Raw genomic sequence first — 6,422 nt, 5'->3', positions numbered from 1 at the left:
CGCCCAGCCTGACGTGGCTTCTGTCTGAACAACGCCTCTAGCGAATGGTGCTGAGGACGACTGGGAAGACGCCAAAGGGCCCCGCGGCGGAGGGCCCCGCGGGGCGGCTGCGCGGCACGTCCTGCACCCGCCACCAGGGGGCAGAGGAGGGCGGGCTGGGGTCCGCGATTTGGCCCTCGGGCCCCCCGTGGCGCTGAGCAGTGGTGCGGTCAGAGGAATCCTTCGAACCTGACTTATGCTCAAACCACTGCCCACGTCTCCATCTTCCCATCAGATGAAATATATATATATATATAGCCCATATATAATTATATATAGAGTTGCCCTTCGGTATCTGTGGGAGTTTTGTACCAGGATCCCAACGGATACCAAAATACGCAGACACCCTCTGCATCTGAATGGTCCGCATCCGCGGGGGGAGGGTGGGGGGGGCGGCGCAGTGCAGAGGGCCGACTGTACATAAAACTTATACATTATAAATATATACGTGTGCATATACATATTTGGGGGCAAAAATACTGTATGTAACATGCACTGGAGAACAGCCACCTACGTAAGTGTAGAAAAGCAAGACACCGTTTCCTCCTCAAGACGCTGCAGTCAGCTCTGCCGCCCGACGCCCCTCTTCGTATCAAGATGAGGACTCCGTTTCGCTCTAGGAAAGCTGTCCAGGATGCTTCTGGACTTGTGCTTTCGGAGTCATACGGCAGCAGATAGACTCAGGGCATCTCATGACTGTGACCGGGGTGCCCAGGTCTGCGCAGCTCACATGGACCTGAGCTTCCTCACGGCCACCATGACCCAAAGTGTCCAGGAGTTATGAAGGAGTTAGCTCTCCCGGGTGGCATCTGCCTTCATCTCTGTACAGATTTTGTGCCTGTCCCCAGCCTCAGAGTCCCCCTCCTCTGAGGACTCCCACTACTGACCGGGGCACAGCCCCACCCCCACTCTAGCGCAAAGATGCGGGCCGCTCGCTTTCCCAAGCTCCCTTGCAACTAAAGCAGGGAACAGCCCTCACAGAGCCAGTCAGACACGTGTCCCGGGTCTAAGTTGGATGCTAGCGCCCAAGGGAACGGGCCGTGCAGGAGGAGCACTTCTGCACAGGGGTTGGCAGCGCGCACATCCCCTTTGGAGGGCAGCCTGGGTGTGCTTTCCGGGGCCAGCCCAGTGTCCAGTACTGACCTGCGGGCAGCTCCCAGTGCTGTGTTTGTGCCCGGGGGCATCTGCATGGATGCCATCCTGCACCCTGATTTTGGCTGCTCCTGTCTGCACAGCCTCCAAGCCTGGTTCTCCGGAGATTCCCCAGAGCTGCCCAGTACCCTCCTCACTCATTCTTTCTGGCTTACATTAGCCAGAGGCAGATTTGGAAGCTTGCAAGTTAGAACCCATGCTGATCTGACTGTCTCCTTAAAGCGACTCCTCGTAGTGGACGGGGTATCAGCACAACTGACAGGGCGGTTTTGACTGGGGCGGACGGACCCATGGCTATGCACCAGGACACAGAAGCGAGCGTCAGAGACAGAGGTGGTATCAGGTCACTCCTGGGCATAGCAGACACACGGATAAACGGGATGACAGCAGACAACGCTTGGTTTGAAGCAATTGCCCTCTAAGGCTGGTGCTGCAGGGGATGTTTTCTTGTTTTGCAGATGCTAGAGAGTATTAATCCCCAAGATGCTAAGGGGAGTGATCTGGTGGAGGGAAAGCGATGGTGGCGGGAGGGACGGAAGTGCTCGGAAAGGTGAGGGGTGTGGGACACACAGCCAGGAGTCTGGGTGGCTGGATGTGACATGTAGCTGGGAGTGTAGAAAAGAGGAGACTGGTCCTACCAGGTGGCTTCTGTTTAGATTTTAATTTACCACCTAGCTTACTTATCATGCCTTAAAAAGCGTTTCAGCGCGTCTACCCAGTTCCCCTGTTCCAAAGATACCCTCCTCCTCCTCGTTTGCAACTGGGGCATTTCTGGTGGAGTTTCTCTCAGTAACTTCTGTGTGAGTAACTGTAGTCCTAATAGGAGCCCCTATTCTCCAGAGTACCAGCTTCACGTTTTAGGGGGAGGTAATACTGCAACAGTCCCGGCCTCTGGCACCCCCGCAGAGCCCTGCCCTCCCAGCCCCCGAGGCTTCCTGTGCTGTCCTCCAGGTGGAGCTGTGTCTTACCTTCAAAGTGGATGGAGACTCTGGAGAAAAAGGAGCCAGACTGGAAAAACAAAACAAAACAACAACAACCCAGTTCTGAGTCTCGTGTAAGGAGACATACCCGTTTCCCTCCCCCTCCCACCCCTTCCATGCGCCTGGCAGTGATTCCCGGGCGTCCCCCAGAAGTGACCAGCACCCACAGGTGCGCAGAAACCTTCCCATGAAATAAAACACCACCTCAGAGAGCCTAGGAGCAGCAACCTGTTGCGGGCAGTTACAAGAAGAAAGTTCTCTGCTCGCGAGTGGAAACTCAGATCCCCCCAGTAAGTGGGAGCCTCAAGGGACCAAACTGCCTTTGACTCCCTGCAGCAAAGGGTTCCATGTACGTGAAGACAAAACTTACGTAAACCTTGGACGGTCTGTGTGGTCTCAAGCCGGTTTTCTTCGCAGGACAGAGAAGGCCCTTCGAAGCTATTGACGTGCCACAGCATTGTGGCTGACGCCACCAAAGCCCACGTCCCGGGCACGTTTCTCCTGGGGACTCTGTCACGAGCTTCGCTGCTGGTCAGGTTCTCCGCAGCGCCTTCCCTTGGCTTTGGTGGCAGGGTTCAGGACGCTCAGAGCTTCAGCGCAAACCCACCACGGGGGAACACACCCGGTCAGCTGTGCAGGGCTTCAGGAAAAGCCCAAGCAGGCAGGGCTGGACCCCAGACAACACTGGGCGGGAAGGATGCAGGGCGGCCCGGCCCGCACGGGGTCGGGAAGATGGCGCCTGACCGCGTGGTGCGCGACTTGGTGCGCAGCCTCCGTGTGCCTCCGGGCCCGCCAGCCGGTTAACCGGGCCACACCCACCAGTTGACTTAAGGGGCGAATGCAAACACCTGGCAGAGCCCACGGCTCCAGGAGCCTGTCCGCGCCCTGCACAGGAAGAACGGCCGGTCCCCCGCGCCCTGACTCTATAGGTTCTTCTACTTGCTCGGAGCTCAGCAGTGAACTAAACTCCCGGTAAACCAACCTGCCCGACAAAATTCACTTGCTTTCACCTTCTAAAAGAGCCAGCCTGAAAGAAGGAAACGTACTGAAAAAACACTCCCTTTGTGAGGTAACAGGGGGCGGCTGGTCCTCCTGCATCACGACCTTCTGTCCCTGTTGACTGCTGGGACCGTGCAGGCCGCCCTCCGGGATTCCCCCCCTCAGGAAACGCAGGGTCCCCCTTCCCTGAGTGCTGTCAGCACAGGGCCCAGTGTTGCTGACCACATGAGAAAAGCACACCACCAAGTTCTCTAATATCAAAATAGAGCAATTTATTCAAGACACTGAGTACGATCTGTTGATTCTCTCTTGGAACAAATGAGCTACGACACACAAGGTGATTTTTCTCCAGAGCGTGAGGCGGAAGGGGTGGAGCGAGAACGAAATGGGGTCGGTGTGGATGGAGCAGAATCTGGAACACGCGGAGGGAAGGCTGTCTGGCTGTACGTCTGACACAGACAATAAACACTGCAGAAGCCAGAATTCACAACCTCAGTAAGCGGCGGGAGGAACAACTCTGCATTTGACCAGAAACACGATTTGGAAAAAAAAAAAGTGGAACAGAAGGTTAAAAAGGGGGGAAATAACAAGGAACAAAGCAGAAAAGCAGACCCTAACGTTTGACAGTGCACTTCACTTGGCGCCAAGATCTGTTTTTAGAAAGACAATGACTGTCAAGCCCTGGGTGCCGCGGGTGGCCTGGTGTGCCCGGTGGGGTAGCCCCCTTTTCCCCGGTGTGTGCGGGACGAGTTCTTGGTCACTTCAAACCTAACCAGACATTCCGGGAAGGACTGTTACGTCTGCCGTCAGCATCTCGGTTCCGTTCGGTCACCGAGACTTAAGCATTTACTTCCAATTTTTCAGAGCTGTAAACGACGTCCCGTGGTAACACGGCCCAAGGGGCAGCCCTGATGACAGAGGTGACTCCATTGACTGCTTGTGGGGTGCACGCTGGCGCCGAGTCGGATGTGGCTGTTGTCGTGCTGAGATGGGGCTGGATTTGAGGGGCGCTGGCTGCGTTCGCATCTTGGTCCCCCTTGTGGCCCTCAGGAGGTTCCTTTGTGATGGCCTGTTGGGGAAGCCAGACAGGCGAACGATCTGCCTTCATCAGCGTCAGGCTCACCGTGGTGTGCGGGACTGAGCCCCTGTCCTTGGCCTCAAAGCCCTCGGCTCCAAGCCAGCAATTCCCAAGTGTTCAGATGCATCCAGAGTCGAATGCCAACACTTCGAGACCCTGGCTACCGCCCTTCCCTGAGGACTGATTGGGGAACCCCTGCCTGTGTGTCCCACCACTACCCCCCAACAGCAGGCTCTGGCTTGTCAAACACAAACCGTGTCCTGACCCTGGACAACGGATGCTCTGTAGACATGACATTCTTATGTGGGGAGGGGTCCAGATGGTGTGCGTCCAGAGCTCCCCAAACTGCACCCCAAGCCTAATAATTTCTTGGGGCAAGAAATTAGCCATGTATCCAGGGGTGTCTGCTATCTTCAAAGGTGGGAATGGAGGAGACTCGGTAAAACTCTGACCTTCTTAGCTAAGCGTGTAGGTAACAGAGGCCCGAATAAAACACCCAACTCTCAATAGAGCACTTTCGGGCCTTCCACAGATGGGGCCTGAATAATTCGCAGATCCAGGGAGGTGCGTTACTGATCCGACGCTGATGGACGCGCTCTGGCTTCTGGAGCTGTTCCTGGCCGGCTCCTATTTCTGCAGGGGCCCTGGTCGCGCCCTGACGGCTTGTTTTTGGCTCCAGGGATGGAGTCCACCCTCTGAATGACATCCTGGCTCCTTGTTGGAACAGACACGTGGCTGCAGCCCACCAGCCCCCGGGCCCAGCACGCCTCCCCATGCCTGGCTCCGCCCACGGACACGGACCAGCCCAGAGGCCCCAGGTTCCGCGCTCCCCACCCCTCTCCTGTAAGCCGGGGTCAGCGTCGGGTTAACAACGATACCAGGTCACCCGATGCAACGAAGGAAACTCCGCGAGGAACACAAAGCCATATTTAATTTTTTAAAAAAACAGTAAAAAGATTCATTATTTAAAAAAAAGAAAGTCTTCCTTCTAGTCTCTTGAGAGAGAAAGAAATGAAGACGACGGCAGAAGTGATCAGTGATGTCCTACCTACGTGATCCCCCCTCAGGGCCGAACACCCTCCCCGCTGGTTGCGGTCGTCAGATCCAGTGGGATCCTGGAGCCGGGCCGGCGGCGAGGCCGGGGCTGGCGGGCTGACCCCGGGGGCCGCGGCTGGAGTGACCTTCCTCACAGCCAGGAAGCTGGGCGCACATTCCGACGGCTTCTTTGGCGCCCACGGTGGGTTCTGGGACTCCCTCTCAGGTCCGGCCCCTTCTCCATTCCTGTCCTGCTGGCCACCGCCGTCAACACTCCCCGAAGGACGCCCAGGTCTGCTTCCAACTGGGGGGGCCGGGACTGTCTGCCCACCCGGCGTCCTCACCGCCCTGCCGGAAGCTGACAGTGAAGGGAAGGCTACCTCACACCCTGCCTGTGTCTTCCTAAGATTCCTTTTAAAATACGAATCACACAAAGCTCTCTATGTCTGATGGCCAGTTTCGGATTTTAAAATTGCTTTAACATAAAAATATTTTTTTTTCCAAAAATACTCGGGGCTTTCTCTTATAAGTCACTTTTTTTTTTCTTCTATAAAAAGTCCCCCTGCCCTGCCTTCTTCCATAAAGCACTTAGGATGTGCCTGAAAGTGCCTTTGAGACCTAAGCTGGGAAGAAACTCAGAAAGGGGCGGGGAGAGCTGGGGGGGGAAGAAAATCAGAAAGGGGCGGGGAGAGGGGAGGGGTTAGAAACTCAGAAAGGGGCGGGGAGAGCTGTGGGGGAAGAAACTCAGAAAGGGGCGGGGAGAGCTGGGGGGGAAGAAACTCAGAAAGGGGCGGGGAGAGCTGGGGGGGGGAAGAAATTCAGAAAGGGGCGGGGAGAGGGGAGGGGTTAGAAACTCAGAAAGGGGCGGGGAGAGCTGGGGGGGGAAGAAATTCAGAAAGGGGCGGGGAGAGCTGGGGGGGAAGAAACTCAGAAAGGGGCGGGGAGAGCTGGGGGGGAAGAAACTCAGAAAGGGGCGGGGAGAGCTGGGGGGAAGAAACTCAGAAAGGGGTGGGGAGAGGGGAGGGGAAGAAACTCAGAAAGGGGTGGGGAGAGGGGAGGGGAAGAAACTCAGAAAGGGGCGGGGAGAGCTGGGGGGGAAAGAAACTCAGAAAGGGGCGGGGAGAGGGGAGGGGTTGGAA

The sequence above is a fragment of the Camelus dromedarius genome, chromosome Y (genome assembly GCF_036321535.1).
Source record: "Camelus dromedarius isolate mCamDro1 chromosome Y, mCamDro1.pat, whole genome shotgun sequence".
NCBI lineage: Eukaryota > Metazoa > Chordata > Mammalia > Artiodactyla > Camelidae > Camelus > Camelus dromedarius.
Note: the sequence above shows the minus strand (reverse complement) of the source record.